Source organism: Heterodontus francisci, unplaced genomic scaffold (genome assembly GCF_036365525.1).
Source record: "Heterodontus francisci isolate sHetFra1 unplaced genomic scaffold, sHetFra1.hap1 HAP1_SCAFFOLD_58, whole genome shotgun sequence".
Taxonomy (NCBI): domain Eukaryota; kingdom Metazoa; phylum Chordata; class Chondrichthyes; order Heterodontiformes; family Heterodontidae; genus Heterodontus; species Heterodontus francisci.
This window is the reverse complement of record NW_027142006.1, coordinates 807319-826999: the sequence shown is the minus strand read 5'-3', so window position 1 is coordinate 826999 and position 19681 is coordinate 807319. Positions and strand designations below refer to the sequence as shown.

The 19681-nt window shown below is 45.0% G+C and overlaps 2 non-coding genes across 2 annotated transcripts; both read right to left on the bottom strand.

Moving 5' to 3' along the window:
• Positions 1-8090: 8090 nt before the first annotated feature.
• On the bottom strand, positions 8091-8162 carry trnaw-cca (transfer RNA tryptophan (anticodon CCA)). Its single transcript has one exon. It is a non-coding gene; the product is annotated as a tRNA-Trp (tRNA).
• Positions 8163-17211: 9049 nt separating this feature from the next.
• Positions 17212-17293, bottom strand: trnas-gcu (transfer RNA serine (anticodon GCU)). The gene has a single exon. It is a non-coding gene; the product is annotated as a tRNA-Ser (tRNA).
• Between the last annotated feature and the right edge of the window lie 2388 nt (positions 17294-19681).

Sequence of the window (19681 nt, the reverse complement as noted above, 5' to 3'; positions counted from 1 at the left end):
TGAACGACAAGCGTGAAGAGCTGGAGAGACTGGGGGACAGCCGGACACCACTGAGGAGGAGGTGGGAGCCTCAGAGGGTGCACCGTCACATCATTCCCCTGCACCCTCCACCAGCACAGAAACCCTCACTCGGTGGGAATCCACTCGCTGTTAGATTTGGTCACACAAGCTGGTGAGCACGTCACAGACAGGCCCGGGCAGCTGACGGAGGCTGTGACAGCCGAGGCCACTGGCAGTTGGGAGTCTGTGGGAGGCCAGGCCCATGCTGAGTCCCAGGCTGATGACGTGCCTCTGGTGTAACCAGCAACACGGGAAATGCTGCAGCTGCAGCAAGAGGTCAGGCAACATCTGGCAGAGTTGCCGGAGGTTATGTGTACCCAAGCTCGGATGATGGAGGAGTCCATCCAGGCCTTGCATGCTGTACTGTCTCCGATGGGGGTGTGTCTGGCTTCCTTCCTTGAGAGATTGGTGACTCTGATGGAGAGCCAGATCCAGCCGACCAATCAGTGGCTGCCGGAGATGTGCGCAGACCTGCACTCCATCACTTTGTCCATGAGCTCCATCCAGTGGTGACAAGGCGAGAGGGGGGACGAGGCACCTGAACTCTCCACCAGGTCCACGTCCCTCTCAGGTCAGCAGGGAGGTACAAGTGTGTCTTATAACTGGGGAGGAGCAGCTGGCTGCTACATCTGGGGTCTCCTCTCTGGGTGCTCCTGGTGTGGACAGTAGCTCTAAAGCCCCTCTGCCAGTGACACCAGTGATGCCAGTGCCTGCCTCCATCACCCTCGATGACAGAGGGGGGTCTCTGTACCTGTGCAGGAGGCCCTCAGTGTGCCAGGGCCCTCCAGGCCTCAGGCAGCAAGAGGACGGCAACCAATGTCATCCCAAGCCATGGGGCAGCAAGGTCAGCAGCCTGTCTCCATCTCAGCTGACAGAGCAGGGGGAGCACCACGTCGGAGCACCCGGAAAAGATTTAAGAAGAGCACCTAGATTCACTTAGGGTTCATGGTGAATGTGCATTCCAGATGGATAGGGTTGCGTTTGGTGTCACACGGAATAAAGAAATGATGTTCTCTCACTATGTCTCCTTCCTATTGTTGATGCCCTTTGGGACTTCATTTAAACCCTTCCTCCCAAGGGGCTGGAAGTGAGGGACCAAGCCCTGAGTTCACAAAGCTTCGGCCTTGTCACTGTGCGATGTGTACCTGGACGCTTCATTGCAGAAGGAAGGAGGCGACAACAGGGCTGCTTAAAGCTAAGACTTTATTGCTGTGGTTCCAGAAGGTGGTAAGGCTCAAAGGAAACTTGAATGTATAAGGGTGTCTCATGTCTCCCTTGTGTGTATCTCATGGCCCCTTTCCTGCTGTGCCTGAGGTTCTTCATCTGGCACTGCTTGGGCAGCATCCTCCTCCACATCCTCATCATCAGAGGAGACATCACACTCCACGATATCCTCACTAGTCAACACCTCACCCCTCTGTAATGCCAGATTGTGCTGTGCACAGCAAACCACCACGATATGCGAGACCCTCGCCGGGACATACTGAAGGGCTCCACTGGATCGATCTAGGCACCTGAATCTCATCTTCAGGAGACCAATGGCCTCCTTGATGGTCGCTCGGGTTGACCCGCAGCAGGTGTTGTACCTCTCCTCTACATCCGTGCGTGGGTTCCTCACAGACGTCAGTAGTCATGTCCTCAGTGGGTAGCCCTTGTCTCCAATGATCCATCTCTGAAAGCGGATGGGGCCGCGGAAAGGTTCTGGCACCTGGGAGTGCCTTGGTATGCAGGCGTTGTGGCTGCTTCCCGGGATTTGTGCACACACCTATGGGATCCATTTGCAGTGGTCGCAGACCAATTGCACACTGAGCAAGTGGAAGCCCTTCCTGTTGAAGGCTGCTGGCTGGTCTGCAGGAGCCTTGATGGTCACATGGGTGCAGTCAATGACACCCTACACCTGGTGGAATCCAGCGATGGCCCCAAATCCTATAGCTCTCTCAGCTTGACTGTTTGGATCAATGTGCACATAGTCACCGGCCCTCCTGAACAGGACATTGGTGACCTCCTTGATGCACTGATTCACTACAGACTGTGAGATTCCACACATATCTCCAGTGGATCCCCACAATGATCTGGTGGTGCAGAAGTTCAGTGGCACGGTGACCTTCAGTGACACTGGCATCAGGTGCCCACCAAGTCGCATGGGGCACAGCTGCATCATGGCAGAGAGATCAGTGACGACCTCCGTGGAGAGGTGCAGTCTGCGGAGACACTGTCACTCGGACATCTGCAGGTAGTTGAACCTCGGCTGACGTGTTCCTCTGCCTCCTTCCCCAGCCTCCTGTTCGAGGCTGGCCTTCCTGTGGGCCCCCAAGCTGCTGTGGTGCCCCTGCTGGTGCCTGCGCCTCCCTCCCTTCCTCTCTACTCCTCCTCCTCCTCCTCAATGGGAGCCTCGAATGAGGCCCATGACAGGTTGCCCCTCCCTGAGTGCAAGGCCTTCACAGTAAACAACACCCAGCCACATTTACTTCATTTGTCATCCTCAATGAAGTGGCACTGCCCCAATGGCACCCTGGTGTTGTTCCCTCTGCAGAGCTGGCACATTGGCCCCCACACCTGACAGTGTTTCCCGATGCCCTTTCCCCCTCCACCCTTGCTGCCAAGTGACGCTGCCTCACCCGATAGCTTCCCAGTGAAGACAACACTCAGCTCCCACCTCCCAGTCACCTCCTTTAACCAGGCGAGGCTCTGAAGCCCCGTGGTTCCCGTGTTCTATTAGTTCAATTGGATCCAGTGAATAAAATTGCTGACAATTGGATTCATAAATACTTTAAATGCCTTCTTGCCGTGTGGATGTGCGAAGTCTGCCCTCCATGTCAGCCGCCGACAGAAAAATCCGGTCCAACGTCTTCCATCCCTATTTTATACACCCCCCCTCCCCCTCCCCGGCCTCCATTCCCGTCTCCAACGGTCCCTTAAAATTCTGGCCCATGTCTCTAAGACTAATGGGAGTGAAACCACATCTGCTCCTTAGACTGAACAGGGAGAGCTGCTCTCTCTGTGTTTAAAGTGAATGAATCTGATCTTTACCTTGTCTTGCTGGAACGTTCACTGTCTGGAAATGTCTGTTTGAAAATGTTTTCCTGTTATATTAATGGAGCAGAGGAGCAGATGTGAGGTACTGTTGAACAGAGAGGTTTGGAAGTGGGTGAAGGGGTGGAGTGACGGTGTGAGTGAGAGGTGCAGTGAGTTGGCCATTCTCAATAGAGTGTCAGGAATGAAGGTCAGAGGAACAGACCAGGCTGGAAACACAGAAAGAGCGAGGAGAAGCTGGTGTGAAAAACAGAGATTAAACAACAGGCTTGTTCAGTTGGTTTGGGTCTGGTGTTTAGAATACCCGGAATCTGGGTTCACTTCCCTTCCAACTCAGCGAATTGTATCAACATTATGTTCATAAAACCATAGAATGATACCCAAAGAAGGAGACCATTTGGTCCATTGTGTCAGTGCTGTCTCCTGTAATCTGTCCATTTTTCCTTCCAGTATTTATCCCAATTGCTTTTCAAAGTTACGACTGCAGCTGCTTTCAAGTCCTGATCAGACAGTGCATTCCAGATCACAACACATCACTGTATAAAAAATCATACCTCATTTCGCCTCTGCTTCTTTTCTCAATCACCTGATAAATGCATCCTCTGGTTACTGACCTTTTTGCCACTGGAAACAATTTCTCCTTATTAAACTTATTAAAAACCTTCTTGATGATGTCACATACTAGACTGCCAGTAAAACTGAAGCCCATGGAATAAAAGGGACAATGACAGCATGCATATGAAGTTTGCAGACTGATAGGAACATAGGAGCAGGAGTAGGCCATTCAGCCCGTCGAGCCCACCCTGCCATTCAATATGATGATGACTGATCGTCCACTTCAATGCCTTTTTCCCACACTATCTCCATATCCCCTATGTCATTTGTATTTAGAAATCTGTCAATCTCTGCTTTAAACATACTCAATGACTGAGCTTCCACAGCCCTCTGAGGTAGAGAATTCCAAAGATTCACAACCCACTGAGTAAAGAAATTTCTCCTCATCTCTGTCCTAAGTGGCTTTCCCCTTACGTTGAAATTGTGTCCCCTGGTTCTAGACTCCTCAACCGGGGGAAACATCTTAGCTTCATCTACCTGTCTATCCCTTTAAATATTTTGTAAGTTTCAATGAGATCACCTCTTATTCTTCAAAACTCTACAGAATACAGGCCCAGTTTCCCCAATCTCTCTTCATTTGACAGTCCCGCCATCCCGGGAACAAGTCTGGTGAACCTTCGTTGCACTCCCTCTATGGCAATGATATCCTTCCTAAGGTAAGGGGAACAAAACTTCACACAGTATTCCAAAGTGCAGACCAACCAAGGTTATATACAATTGAAGCAAGGCTTCACTACTCATGTACTCAAATCCTCTTGCATATCCTCTAACATATCATTAGCCTTCCTAATTGCTTGCTGCACCTGCATGTTAGCTTTCAGTCACTTATTGACAAGGACACCCAGGCCCCTTTGTACATTCACACTCTTACCATTTAACAAATAATCTGCACATCTGTTTCTCCTACCAAAGTGGATAACCTCACATTTTGACACATTATATTTCATGTGCCAATTTCTTGTCCACTCACTAAGTCTGTCCAAATTCCCTTGAAGCCGCTTTGCAACTTCCTCACAACACACATTCCCACCTAGTTTTGTGTCATCTGCAAACTTGGAAATACTACATTTGGTCCCCGCATCCAAATCATGTGAACAGCTGGGTCACAGTGTGGTGGTGAACAGTTGTATTTCTGTCTGGAGGAAGGTTTACAGTGGGTTCCCCATGGTTCCTCATAACTTCAGTTATGTGCAGACACTGGAAAAGCTGGGGTTGTTCTCCTTGGAGCAGAGCAAGTTCAGAACAACTTTGACAGAGTTAGAATCAAGGAATCAAATGGTGACAGTACAGAAGGAGACCATTCAGTCCATCATGTCCTTGACAGCTCTTTGCAAGAGCAGATCAGCAAATTCCACTCCTCTGCCCTTTCATTGTAGCACTGCAAAGTTTCTCTATTCAGGTGTTTATCCAATTCCCTTTTGAAAGCCACGATTGAATCTGCCTCCAGCACACTCTCAGGCAGTGTATTCCAGATCTGAACCACTCACTCTGTCCCACACCCCGGTACCATTGCAGAAAATCTTTTCTGTTCATTTCATCCCTCATAAATAATTGAAATGAAATGTTTATTAGGAAATGCACAACAGAAAAAGGAGAGAGAAATAAATGCTGAGTAAAATAGAAGTCAATGTTTGGAAGGTAAAAAGAGCAAAAGATGTAACTTTTATTCTGGATGAGTGAGAGGAATATATCACACTTTGGGGCTTTTGTAAGCGGATTTACTGATATACCTGGGATTTGAGAGGAAGCTGGTTCATGGTTTACAGAACAAATTCAGCCCCTGGGGTGGAGCCAACAGCTGCACCGTCCAATAACAGACAGGACGGGGACACTGTCTCAGGCCTGGTGAGCTCAGTCGATGAAAGCATGAAACTCTGAATCTCAAGTTTTTGAGTTTGAGCCCACGGTGGGTGTTTTCTATTTCCTTTTTCGGCTGATTTTATAGGCGTTATCCAGCTCTGAATTCCTCGGCAGAGAGTTCAAGGAGTGTTTGAAATGAGATTCAACAGCAGTATGAGAAAGTCTCTCCTTGATTCAGGCCTCTTACCTCTCTGCAGCATCTCGCTGCTGAAGATTGAACTTTTTCTCATTTCATTCTCAGCTCAGGGTCAGTGTGGATCACTGGGACTTCTGGCTGTCTCCCACTTCACAATCCACCAGTGCTGAGAAATCAATGGGGAATATTACTCACACGTTGTAATGTTTTATAAATACTTGAATGTATTTCACACTGTGTCCAACAGTGTGAATCTCCCCTGGTATATCAGCTCACCAACACTTCAACAGAACATTCACATAATGTGAGCTCTGACATCTGTTCAGATCCCATTCCCAAGACCTGGAAAGTGGGATTGGGCTGGATCGCTCTTTTTCAGGTGGCACAGACACGATTGCTAAATGGTCTCATTCTGTGCCATAAATTTTCTCCATTTTCTATGTTCTATGAAGTGAGGTGTGATTGGGAGGGGCAATTCCACCAGGGTTATATTTTCTACCAAAACAATGACACAAGGGATACTTCACATTTTTATTCATTCATTCATGCGATGTGGGCATCGCTGGCTAGGCCAGCATTTATTGCCCATTCCTAATTGCCAATGAGAAGGTGGTGGTGAACTGCCTTCTTGAACCGCTGCAGTCCATGTGGGGTAGGTACACCCACATTGCTGTGAGAAAGGGAGTTCCAGGATTTTGACCCAGCGACAGTGAAGGAACGGCGATATAGTTCCAAGTCAGGATGGTGTGTGGCTTGGAGGGGAACTTGCAGGTGGTGGTATCCCCTGCATTTGCTGCCCTTGCCCTTCTCGGTGGTAAAGGTCGCTGGGTTTGGAAGGTGCTGTCTAAGGAGTCTTGGTGCATTGCTGCAGTGCATCTTGGAGACGGTACACACTGCTGCCACTGTGTGCCGATGGTGGAGGGAGCGAATGTTTGTAGATGGGGTGCCAATCAAGTGGGCTGCTTTGTCCTGGACGGTGTTGAGATTCTTGAGTTGGAATTGCACCCATCCAGGCAAGTGGAGAGTATTCCATCACACTCTTGACTTGTGAATTGCAGATGGTGGGCAGGCTTTGGGGAGTCAGGAGTCATGGATGAGTGAGAGGAATATATCACACTTTGGGGCTTTTGTATGAGGATTTATTGATAAACCTGGGATTTGAGAGGAAGCTGCTTCATGGTTTACAGAACAAATTCAGCCCCTGGTGTGGAGCCAACAGCTGCACTGTAATTACTCACCTCAGGATTCCAAGCCTCTGAGCTGCTCGTCTCGTCACGTTATTTGTATGGCTACCCATGGTAACCTCCATGGTGTTGATAGTGGGGGATTCAGTGATTGTAATGGTATTGAATGTCAAGGGCAGATAGTTAGATTCTCTCTTGTTGGAGATGGTCATTGCCTGGCACTTGTGTGGTGCGAATGCTACTTGCCACTTATCATCCCAAGCCTGTGAGACTGAAATAGCTCAGTTGGGAGTGTGTTCGACTGAAGATCCCTGGTTCAATCTGGGGTTTTGGCAGTTCTCCTTTATTCTGCATCGCCATTTGGTTTTGACTCTTGAGCTGCACAATTTACACTGAAATTATTTCCCCAACTCTGAAGGTTGGATTGGAATAGAGAGATGTCAAGGATGGGAAATATTTACGTTGTCAGCTTTAGCTTATTCTCTATCTCCTTGTGTCCTTTTCCCCAGTTTTTGAATCTTTCGGGGCCGGGTGAACATTTGATTTGCTGCATATGTCCCAAACTGAAGCCTTTTCCACATCTCTGGGCGGTCAGACTTGCTCTGTCTGTTTTTGCTGCGCGTGACCATTAACGAGAACAGGCCACGAGTTCAATGTTTATCAGCAAACGGAAGATAATTGGAAAGAATTCTGTGTTACTCCAGACCAGTGACAAAGATGCAATGGATGTTATTCAAAATAAATTCCCTTTGACATTTTATGTAAACTTGTTTGCATCTAAAAGTTGGATTTTAAGTGTTACAAAAATGTGTCAAATTAATGACTGACCATGTGACAGCGCACATGGGGATCAAATCCACAGCCTTGTTGTTATCAACACTGCGTCCTAACCAACTGAACTAAGCGGCCTATAGACAGAGCCAGGTATGGGTTTGAGCCGCACGCTGTGCGGTTTGTGTTTTATTTCTCACACTGGGTGACAGAGCAATTGTACAAACAATGGACACATCACATCCCTGAAACATTGTTCTGATATAAAACAGTGTGAAATAAGAACTGAGCATGGAAATGGAACGGAACCAGAAATCAGGACTTTAATCTATTAAAGTTGATCTTGAAATTCTACCATGCACGAACATTCCAAGAGAACGAACTCTCTTCTGATATAAAATCCAGGAACTTGAGCTGCTGTAAAATATAACTGAGCCTGACGTGATTTGAACACGCAAACTTCTGATGTGGAGTCAGACGCGCTACCGTTGCGCCACAAGCTCACAGATAAAGCAAAGTCTTCCATTCCTGACAGATTTACTTCTTGTTTAGATTCAGTGATTGAAATTAATTCAATCCTCATCTGACCTCCGCTCTGTGAAGGCCTGCCACCCGACCTGAACCCAACGGGACCCGACGACCTGTGTCGGGTCCGGGTCGTGTTGGGTCGCTCTTCCGGGTCTGGCTTTCGGGCTCGGTTCAGGTCGGGCCAGGTTCGGGTCGGGCTGGGTCCAGGTCGGGCTGAGTCCGTGTCGGACACACACAGTAATTATTACATTTAACTCTGCTGGGAAGTTGAGTTTAATAAGTGTCAAAAGTTGAAAAGCCAACCTAAGCTGGGAGTCCGGGTCATCAAGGAGGGAAACTCTGAGTCTGCTCAGTGAGCAAGTGAGCATCTCTATGACGTCATTGCGCTCATGCTGCAGCTTCCTGTAGATTCGAAATCGGGAGGTAGGTAAAGTGAACATTCCGGTGGTCGGGAAAGTCTCGGGTCGGTTTGGGCATGGGAATAAATGGAGATACTCGGGCCGGGTCGGGCTTGGGTCCAATGTGGTTCTGTCGGGTTCGGGTCGGGTATTTTTTCCTGACCTGAGCAGGCCTTTCCCGCTCTGTCAGTTCAGTGCCTTATTTAAACTATTACTTGGAGTTCTGTTTTACAGGGTCTCGGCTGTTTAAGTGTTTCCCAGACCCACTACTCTGATTAATCAGACATTTTGCTGCTAACTGCTGCTGCTACAATTGAAATGTAAAAAAGAATTTCCAGTGACCTGCAACCAATGGACAAATACATTTCAGAAAGTTAAAGCTCATTCACCAATCCACAAATGTGTCTTTCTGCTTATATTTATAAACAACTCCTTCTCTCCACTATGGGAACTATACAATCACTACAGTTATTTGAAAGTTAGTATAAGATGTTACAGTTCATCAGTTTTAAAACTGCAGCATGTATTTTCCAGAAAACCTCTCTGTTGGAACCTCAGTCCCATTTAGATTGAAAGTGGACAATTAATGTATTCACTTGTTCATTGTGGACAGGTGTCTGACTTAGAATAAATCTCATTAACTTTCAATGAGGTGGCAGTATTTCTGTGCTCCCATTTTACACAGTCTGTCCTGTTCATGCACCATGTTTTTATTCTCCTCTCCCATTCTCCACAGGATACAGATTACAAGCATCATCAACCTAGCTGTTGAAAAGCATTGGAAGAATCTGGTCACACAGGTATTGAAACATTCATTATCTTCCATTTTGCAAGTTGGTTGCTTTAAACACAGTACAATGTGCAATCATCTTGAAAAGAGATTCTCTTCAATATCCAATACAAATGGAATTACAAACCTGACAGACAAACACAGGAGAACAAGTGACCAGTGAACACAATCCTCATGGTGCTCATTTTCAGATTTATTGCAGTCACTTACAAAAGAAGTGAAAGAATATTCCAGTGAAATGATTTGGAAAGTAGGTGTGACTTTTGTTGGTGCCTTTCTTTGCTCTGTTGGTGAAACTTTCTTGCACCTGACTCCTGTTCATGTCTCTGTTTCCTCTATTGAATGAGGAAGGAGGTATTTGATCAGAAATCAACTGGATTGTGTACCTTTGAGAGGGGATTTCTGCACCATCAGGGCTGGAAACAGGAGTGAGTGAAAGACAATGTGTGGAGTTTGATTTTGTACAGAGGGAGAGCAAATCTAACAGGACTGTGAGATATTGGCCTGGATTTTGCAGCCCAATAGTGGTGAACTCTGAGACTTTCACTGCTATTGAGGGTCTGAACAGCACTGCAACTGCCAGTACATGCACACACTAACACCAGCATCTGGAAGTTGTGGTGGTGAGAAATGTGCTTAGAAGGAGCCTCTGATCATAATCGCACCAGCCCACTCTTTAAAGTGACAGGGACCTGTAGTTCAGCAATTTGGGCTCATTGCCCACAACGTACCCTGATTTTTACCTGGGTTGGATTAAAGCCGGTACCAACAGGCTCAGGGGTGCTCGGGAAGGACTTTTCTGTTGACACAACAGTTCCACTATTACAGGAAGACACCGGCAGCAGCAGGGGTCAACTTTCAGAGGGAGTTCAGACATTTTAAATGTTGTATTTTGTTTCTTAATTGCATGTAATTTTTTAGCATCACCTTATCAGAGTTCTTAAATTTACATCTGACTTTTTATGAACACGATTGAAGTGCTTTTAAAAGATCTCTAAATATATATGACTTTTTATCGAGATTTATCTGGCTTCTTTGCAAAGACTCGAGTAAGATTGAAATGACTTTTAAAAACTGCATCTTATCCTTTAAAATCCTGCTTACATGTAGATGGCATTGGAAGACTATCTGTCTACGTTTTTGCCTCTATGGAAATTTGGGCAGGATGGTCACTTTCAGCTCAGATCCTGACTGTGCATCCAGATGTGCAATGATGGAAATGTAGCTTCTTTTAGTAAATGACATTTCCATCACATCAGGTCATGGCCTGTTGGGAATGGAGTGGTGTGAAACATTTCCAGACCATGTCCAACACGTTTCTACTCAGTGTGAAAATCCACCACGGAAAGACTGGAACATACAATCATTTGATCACATCATGATTAACATCACTCAGACACCTGAACCATGAGGTCACTGACGAAGTCATGATGACTTCGAATTTCTCATGAAATGACAACTGAACTAACTGACTGGAAGAATTGCTTTAACTCCACGTGATCAGCGAGGCACAGCCTCAGACCGACTTGGCAGATGAATATTGATTGAATAATTTCTGTGTGAGGAATGTTCCAGCATCATAAACCAGGGGAACGTGCTGACTGAGCTGTGTCTTCATCTCTTCTGGGCAGTCGGACCATTCACCCTTCATTCTGCTCTGATTCACTTTCCCAAAGCGGATCTACAGATTCTCAAATCTGGAGACGGGGTTTTCTTATTTTGTTCCTTTTGATTTTTCTTGCTCCTGAATGATAATATATTCTAAACCTCGGATCAACCCTCCACTTTGCGTCGTGTTATAGTCTTGGTTAAAAGAGACACAAAATGGCACAAACACTCTGAAACATACAACACGGTCACACTTTCCTTCAGTGAGATTAATGTTGAGCTGTTTTCCAGGTTAAATGCAACTGCAAACACATTGCTCTCAAAGAAATTGTAGGGGATTAAGTTGCCGTTGTAATATTAGCACTGGACATCTGTACGAGCAGGAACAGCCATTTCAAACTCACATCCTTCACAAAGGCAACCACTGAGCTGTTTTCTTTTGTGAATGAATTTCATAAGAAAAGTTAAAGTTCACAAGAAAATGGATGTAAATGATTGATAGCTAAACTTTTGAAGCAAGGATATGAATCCAAGATTTTCTGATGAGAAGACAAACACTCGAACCAATTAAGCTACTGAGCCAGATCACAAGTGCTGTGACAACTAAGGGCAGAGGAGGGCACTCTTTGTTCTCATCCCACTTCTCCACAGGTCACAACATCTATGTGAACTTTTCCCACATACTGATACAGTCAATCATATACTCTATTTTTCCCAGAATAGAAGACACTGACCAGGTTTCTTTAATGAACAACAAAATTATCAATTTATTGTCGAACAAGTTTTAACTAGTCATGAAGTAAAGCATAAACACACAGGTGGAAATTTTAAAAGTTCCTTTTTAACCTTTACCAACTTTTAAAGTCCTTTTTTTTTTATCTTCGAGCCACATGCACACACACACACACACACACCGGATAGCTGAAAAAATAAAAGGGATTTTTTTTTTCATTCAGCACTCTGTTACAGACAAAAACAACCTCTTGGGCTGTTTATTTGCTCATTTTTGAAGAAATCATCAGATGAGATATGTTGCTCCAAAACTGGAATACAGTCTAACTTCCGAGTATACGTAGACAGGTCACTAGGGTATTTTAGAACAGTTCTTTTCAGAAGGCATTGAGAATTAATTTTAGCAGGCCTTCTTCAAAGACATGCGACAAGATGAATTAACTCAGTGGACTTCTCAGGGACTTTTAAAGATTTTCTGGAAAACAAACTGGGTTGTGGTCTTCTCTCCTTCCTTGACGATCCTTCAGGCTAACTTTATCAGCTGCTCACTCCAGCAGGTAAAACACACTGACTGCTACAACCAAAGGTTGTGAGTTTTCTGCCGTCTTAGGTTTGCGCTGCTGCTGCCAAGCTTGTCCAATCAAGGGGCATGACTGACTTCTCTGTCCACATTTCTCCCTGTTACCAGGGTTTCTGTTCCATACTTAACTTGAATGTGACAACCAGTAAACATAGTTGCCAAATTGGTTCTTTTGGTGCCCTCTTGAAAAAGAACTGGTCCTACACTTATTCAGCTTGATTATGACTTCTTCAAAAAATATTTTAACAAAAGAAACAGAATCCCTTCCATAACATCATGTACTTTCCCTGAGCTGCAGGTTATTGCAAGTCTCTCTGGCAGTGTTTATTTTAGGTGATTTTGTACTCAGGTTCTTTTGGAATCCATGTGTTTGCAGATCTTTGTGAGTGAGAGATGTGGTAATATGTTTGAAAGATTTCCCTGTAAATTATTCATATCTCCATCTTTCCCTGAACTTTGTACAAACACATTAATATGGGAATCACACACATCAGGCCGTCAAACCTGTCCGCTAAAGATTGAAAGGTGACAGTGTTTATTGTGACGGGGTTCCATTTATGAAGACACATATTGATGATTCACACATGTAAAAATTTGTATATTATGTTCATGACATAATGACATAAATAAACACTTCCTTGCACTTGCCACGCTTGTTGAACATTTTCTCTGCTGATGCCCCCTGAATATATTAGAGAACATGGTGACGAGGTTGAGATAAAAGTCTGTAAATATAGGCAGCAAACAGCAGCAGGGACTGCAGTGAACAAGATTTACGTGACATATTTGTGCTTATATTGGTGGGTGAAATAAGATACTAAACACACAAAATCCTACATTTGAGCTCGCGTAAAAGATTGCTCTGTCTATGGAGATAGCATCAAAGAATGCTCAGGAATTTTGTCCTATGCCAGTGATCGTAACACACTTCAGGGCAACTTAAAAAAAAAATGGTAAAATGGGCTTTCACATAACAGATGAAATTTTACACAGAGAAGTGTGAAGTGATACAATTTGGAAGGAAGAATGCCATATAAATGAAAGGTTACAATTCTAAACTGGGTGCAGGAGCAGAGAGACAATGTACACCAATGTCAGAAGGATTGAAAAGGTTGCTTAGAGCAAACAGGACACTTGGCTTTATTAATAGAGGCATAGAGTAAAAGCATATACGTTATGCTAAACCTTTATAAAATACTGGGAATGAATGGCCTCTTCCTGTACCTCCACAGAAAGCTTCCATTCCAGGTTTACACACACTCGTCAGGATCAATCTCCACAGATCCTGCCACTCCAGGCTCGGACACCCACTTCCAGATCACTCTCCACAGATCCCGCCACTCCAGGCTCGGACACCCACTTCAGGATCACTCTCCACAGATCCCGCCATTCCAGGTTCGGACACCCACTTCAGGATCACTCTCCAAAGATCCCAGCACTACGGGCTTGGAGACCCTCTTCAGAGATCCTAAATCTCCAGACACGGACATCCTTTGAGGACCACTCTCCACAGATTCTGCCCTCCAGGCTCACACACCCTCTTCAGAATCACTCTCCATACATCCCGCCGCTCCACGCACGGATATCTCCCTCAGGATCAGATCAAAGAATGTTGCTTGTCACTTATCAGCTCAAGCCTGAATGTTGTTCAGGTCTTGCTGCTTGCAGGCACAGACTGCTTCAGTATCTGAGGAGTTGTGAATCATCAGCGAACATTCCCACTTCTCACTTATGTTGAAGAGAAAGCCATCAATGAAACAGCTGAGGATGTTTGGGCCTCGGACACTGCCCTGAGAAACTAGGTATCCAGTCATGAATGGTGGTCGACAATTAAATAACGAACCAGATGAGGAGGCTCCAAAAACATCCCTATCCTCAATGTTGGTGGAGCCGAGCACGTCAGTGCAAAAGATAAAGCTGAAGCATTTGAAACCATCTTCAGTCAGAAATTGCTCAGTGGATGATTCAACTTGGCCTCTTGAGTTTCCCAGCATCACAGCTTCCAGTTTTCAGCCAATTTGCTTCACTCCACATAATGGCAAGAAACAGCTGCAGGCACTCGATACAGCAAAGACTATGGGCCCGAACATCATTCCGGCTCTAGTACTGAAGACTTGTGCTCCAGAACTCGCTGCGCCCTCAGCCAAGCTGTTCCAGTGGAGCGACAACACAGTCATCTACTTGCTGCCCCATCAGTCGACTATCAATCATCAGCAAAGCGATGGAAATGTCACCAACAGTGCTATCAAGCACCACACACTTAGCAATAATCTGATCATCGATGCACAATTTAGGTTCTGCCAGGGTCTCTCAGCTCCAGGAAATAATTTGGCAGATAGAGGAGAATGTGGGAAAATGTGAGGTTATCCACTTTGGTAGCAAGAATAGAAAAGGAAAATATTATTTAAATTGTGAGAGATTACAGAATGCTGCGGTGCAGAAGGATCTGGGTGTCCTCGTGCATGAATCACAAAAAGTTACCATGCAGGTACAGCAAATAATTAGGAAGGCAAATGGAATGTCACCCTTCATTGCAAGGGGGATGGAGTATAAAAGTAGAGAAGTCTTGCTACAAATGTACATGGTGCTGGTGAAACCACACCGAGAGTACTGTGTACAGTTTTGGTCTCCTTATTTAAGGAGGGATATACTTGCATTGGAGGCAGTTGAGAGAAGGTTCATTGGATTGATTCCTGTGATGAAGGTGTTGTCTTATGGGGAAAGTTGAGCAGGTTGGACTAATACTCATTGGAGTTGAGAAAAATGAAAGGTGAACGTATTGAGACATATAAGATTCTGAGGGGGCTTGACAGGGTAGATGCTGAGAGGATGTTTCCTCTCGTGGTGGAATCTAGAACTAGGGGACACAGCTTCAGATTTAGGGGTATTTCATTTAAGAAGGAATTTCTTCTCTCAGAGGGTCATTAATCTTTGGAATTCTTTACCGCAGAGAGCAGTGGAGGCTGGGTCATTGAATGTCTTCAAGATTTTTATCTACAAGAGAGCCAAGGGTTATGTGGGCAGGCAAGAAAGTGGGGTTGAGGTCATGATCAGGTCAGCCATGATCCTATTGAATGGCGGAGCAAGCTCGAGGGGCCAAATGGCCTACTCCTGCTACTAGTACTTCTGATCTTATGTTCGTATGATCTCATTGCAGCTTGGTCCAAACAGAGACGTAAGAGTGGAATTCCAGAGGAGAGGTGAGTGTGATTGCCCTTGAATGAGTGTGGCATCAAGGATCCCCAGCAAAATTGAAGTCAATGGGAATCAGGGGGAAAACTCTCCACTTGTTGAAGTCATACCTCGCACAAAGCAAGATGGTTGTTGTTAGTGGAGGCCAATCATCTCAGCCCAGGACATTGCCTCAGGAGTTTCTCAGGGTAGTGTCCTAGACACAAACATCCCAGCTGTTTCATTGACGACTTTCTCTTCAACATAAGTCAGAAGTGGGAATGTTAGATGATGATTCACAACTCTTCAGATACTGAAGCTTTCTGTGCCTGCAAGCAGCAAGACCTGAACAACATTCAGGCTTGAGCTGATAAGTGACAAGCAACCTTCTGGCCACACAAGTGCCAAGCAGTGAACATCTCCAATGAGAGAGAAAAAAAATCTACCTTTTGATATTCAGAAGCATTATCATCGTTAAATCCCCCACCATCAACATCTTGACCAGAAACGTAACTAGACCAGTCACATCTATGCTGTGGCTATAAGCGCAGGTCAGAGATTACGAATTCTGCAGCAAGTATCTCACCTCCTGACACCCCAAATCCTGTCCACCATCTACAAGGCACAAGTCAGGAGTGTGATGGAATACATCCCACTCAACAACACTCAAGAAGCTCAACACCATCCAGGACAAAGCAGCGCACTTGATCGGCACCTAACCCGCCACCCTAAACATTCAATCCCTCCACAACCAGTACACAGTGGCTGCAGTGTGTACCATCTCCATATGCACTGCAGCAACTCGCCAAGCATCCTTCAACGGCACCTTCCAAACTCGTGACCACTACCACCTCGAAGGACAAGGGCAGCAGATGCATGGGAACTCACTACCTGCAGGTTCCCCTCCAAGTCACTCACCATCCTGACTTGGAATGATATCGCCATTTCTTCACTGTTGTTGGGTCACAATCCTGGAACTCCCTCCCCAATAGCACTGTGGGTGTTCCTGCACCATATGGACTGCATCAGTTCAAGAAGGCAGCTCTCCACCACCTTCTCAACGGCAAGGGGAATGGGTAATAAATGCTCGCCTTATCAGCGATACTCACACCCAAGAATGAATAAAAACCAAATCACTCTCCACAGATTCCCCACAATCTGGGCTTGGACATTTACTTCAGGAGCACAGAGCTTTCTATCACTGCAATATGAGCTCCAATCTTCATATTCTAATCACTTTTCACATTATTTTCTACCAGTCCACGAGCTTTTTTTAATTCAGCATTCGTGTCTCTGCTCCTCCGCCGTTTCTAACATCTCACCTCTTACAAAAAAACACTCTGATCTGTCGTAGGTACTAAATGAACACTCATTTTAAACTCCAACTGCCAAAGCATTGCTCACTCACTTAATCTATCAAGAAGATTTGAAAATAAATTTCTTGCCAAAGGATAATTTTCTGCATCTGCTCCCTCGCCATTTGCTTTTCCCATTTGTCTTTCACTTGGTGCAAATCTAGATGGAAGGAAGGAGGGGAGGGAAAATCCTGCTCCGTTTCGTGATCCCTATTTGATCTTCATTCCAGTGTAGTTTGGGTGAAGAATTCCAATTGTCTGTCTCAATTTTCAGAAAGTATAACCAATTCTGGAATCACTGTCTGGACATGGACAAGAACAGGTTTCGAGGCTGACTTGACACATCAACTCCCCCAACAGAAACAATGCACTAAACAGTTCATAAACTAACGACAAAGATGGGATTTGAACCCACGTGTGCACAACACAATGGATTAGCAGTCCATCACCTTAACCTCTCAGCCACCTTGTCAGTTGGTTAGACATAGCTGTCACCTTCAGCACAGTTTCTGGCTGTGCAGCTAGCTGTGTAATGATGGAAAAAGACCTTCTGGAAGTAAATGAAGTTGGGAATGGAGTGGTGTGAAACATTTCCAGACCATGTCCAACTCGTTTCTACTCAATGTGAAAACCCACCACGGAAAGACTAGAACATACAATCATTTCATCACATCATGATTAACATCACTCAGACACCTGAACTATTAGGTCACTGACGAAGTCATGATGACCGAATTTCTCATGAAATTACAACTGAACTAACTGACTGGAAGAATTGCTTTAACTCCCCGTGATCTGCGAGGCACAGCCTCAGGCCGACTTGTCGGGTGGTGTAAACAGATATCACTGCTTCTGATCTTCACCAGAACAGATAGTGTGATGTAACATTGATCATCAAACAGACTGTGAGAGAATACAACAGAATAAAACACATGGAGAGACACTGTGGAATAACAAATAGATTTGATTGGAATGTTGAAATTTTGATTGGAATGGATAAAACACCAGAAGCAACAGATTAAAGTGGGATTCTCATCATTATATTGATCTGGGACAGAAAAGAGAAACTGATGGAAAGAAGAGAAGAAGGAAGAAAAGAAAGGATGGAACTGTTCAATTTTTTCAGTTTTTTCACTCGCCCATCAAAGCTGATAAAAAAAGTTGCAAATAACAGAGAATTTCACCAAAAAGGGAGATTAAATGTTGCTGAAACCTTGGATCGAAGGATGCCCCAACAGATCACCTGTTTAACTGTCTCCTCACTGGGGGATTTCAATCAGTGAGCAATATTATTCTCTACTTTTTTTGTTAATTGGTCCCAGAACTGTCACTTGGAATTAATATCTGTGTTCCGTCTCCTGAATAATAAAATTGTGAGTTTCTCGATATTTTCTGGACACATTTCCTGCTGAAAGAACTAAGAACTCTTTCTAATTTGCACAATATTCTATACACACTCATCAAGCCTGCTAAGCTAGCATCCTTGGTGCTGCTCTCTCTTCTCCCAAACTTCATCTCATGTGACTGTTTCATCATCACTCTGACAGTGGGAGGGGTTGATCCCACTATCTTCAGCATTAACCCTTTACATCCTTATACCACACTGTCTGTCCAAAAAAAATGGGTGGAGGGAACTTCCTTCATTTATCAAAACACCAACAACAGCACAGTGGCGCAATGGTTAGCACCGCAGCCTCACAGCTCCAGCGACCAGGATTCAGTTCTGGGTACTGCCTGTGTGGAGTTTGCAAGTTCTCCCTGTGTCTGTGTGGGTTTCCGACGGGTGCTCTGGTTTCCTCCCACCTCCAGAAGACTTGCAGGTTGGTAGGTAAATTGGCCATTGTACATTGTCCCGAGTGCAGGTACGTAGTAGGAGAATGGTGGGGATGTGGTAGAGAATATGGGATTAATGCAGGATTAGTATAAGTGGGTGGTTGCTGGTTGGCACAGACTCGGTGGGCCGAAGGGCCTGTATCAGTGCTGTATCTCTGAATAAGAAAAGTAAAATAAAAGCTACCAGTCGTAAATCAACTCAAACCCATTAGAGAGATAGAGGGAGACTGTCAGATAACTTCCTGCATCCAGTCCTGACGCTGTCACACTCAGCAGCTTCTCACCCAGACCCCACTCTCATCAACACTGAACATTGTTACCGAGACCCTTCAAATACTGTTTATAAAAGGTAGAAAAATTCAAACTTCATCACAGCTAGATTGAACAGAACAAAGTTTAATATCTTCTCGTCATCACTCGGTAACCACATGAGACATCCTTAAATCAGTAGCATAAATTATCAGCTGTAAGAATGTTTGTCATTGGGTTGAATCATTTCTGTGTGATGAATGTTCCAGCATCATAAACCAGGGGAACGTGTTGACTGAGCTGTGTCTTCATCTCTTCTGGACAGTTCACCCTTCATTCTGCTCTGATTCACTTTCCCAAAGCGGATCTACAGATTCTCAAATCCAGAGACTGGGTTTTCTTATTTTGTTCCTTTTGATTTTTCTTGCTCCTGAATGATAATATATTCCAACCTCGGATCAAACTTGCCCTGTCTCCCAGTCTCGGTTAAAAGCGACAAATAACGGCACCAACATTCTGAAACAAACAACACGGTCACATTCTGCTTCAGTGAGATTAATGCTGAGGCAGTTTCCGTGTCGAATGCGATTGTGAACAAATTTCTCTCAAGGAAATTGTGAGTGATCAAGTATTTGCACTGAATTTCTGTGCAAGAAGGGACAGTTTCAAACAGCCCTTCCCAAATCACTTCCTTCACAAAGAAAAAGACTGTGCTGTCTTAACGTGTGACTCAACTTCACAAACAAATTTGAACTCGAAGTTCAGGAGAAGACAGAGA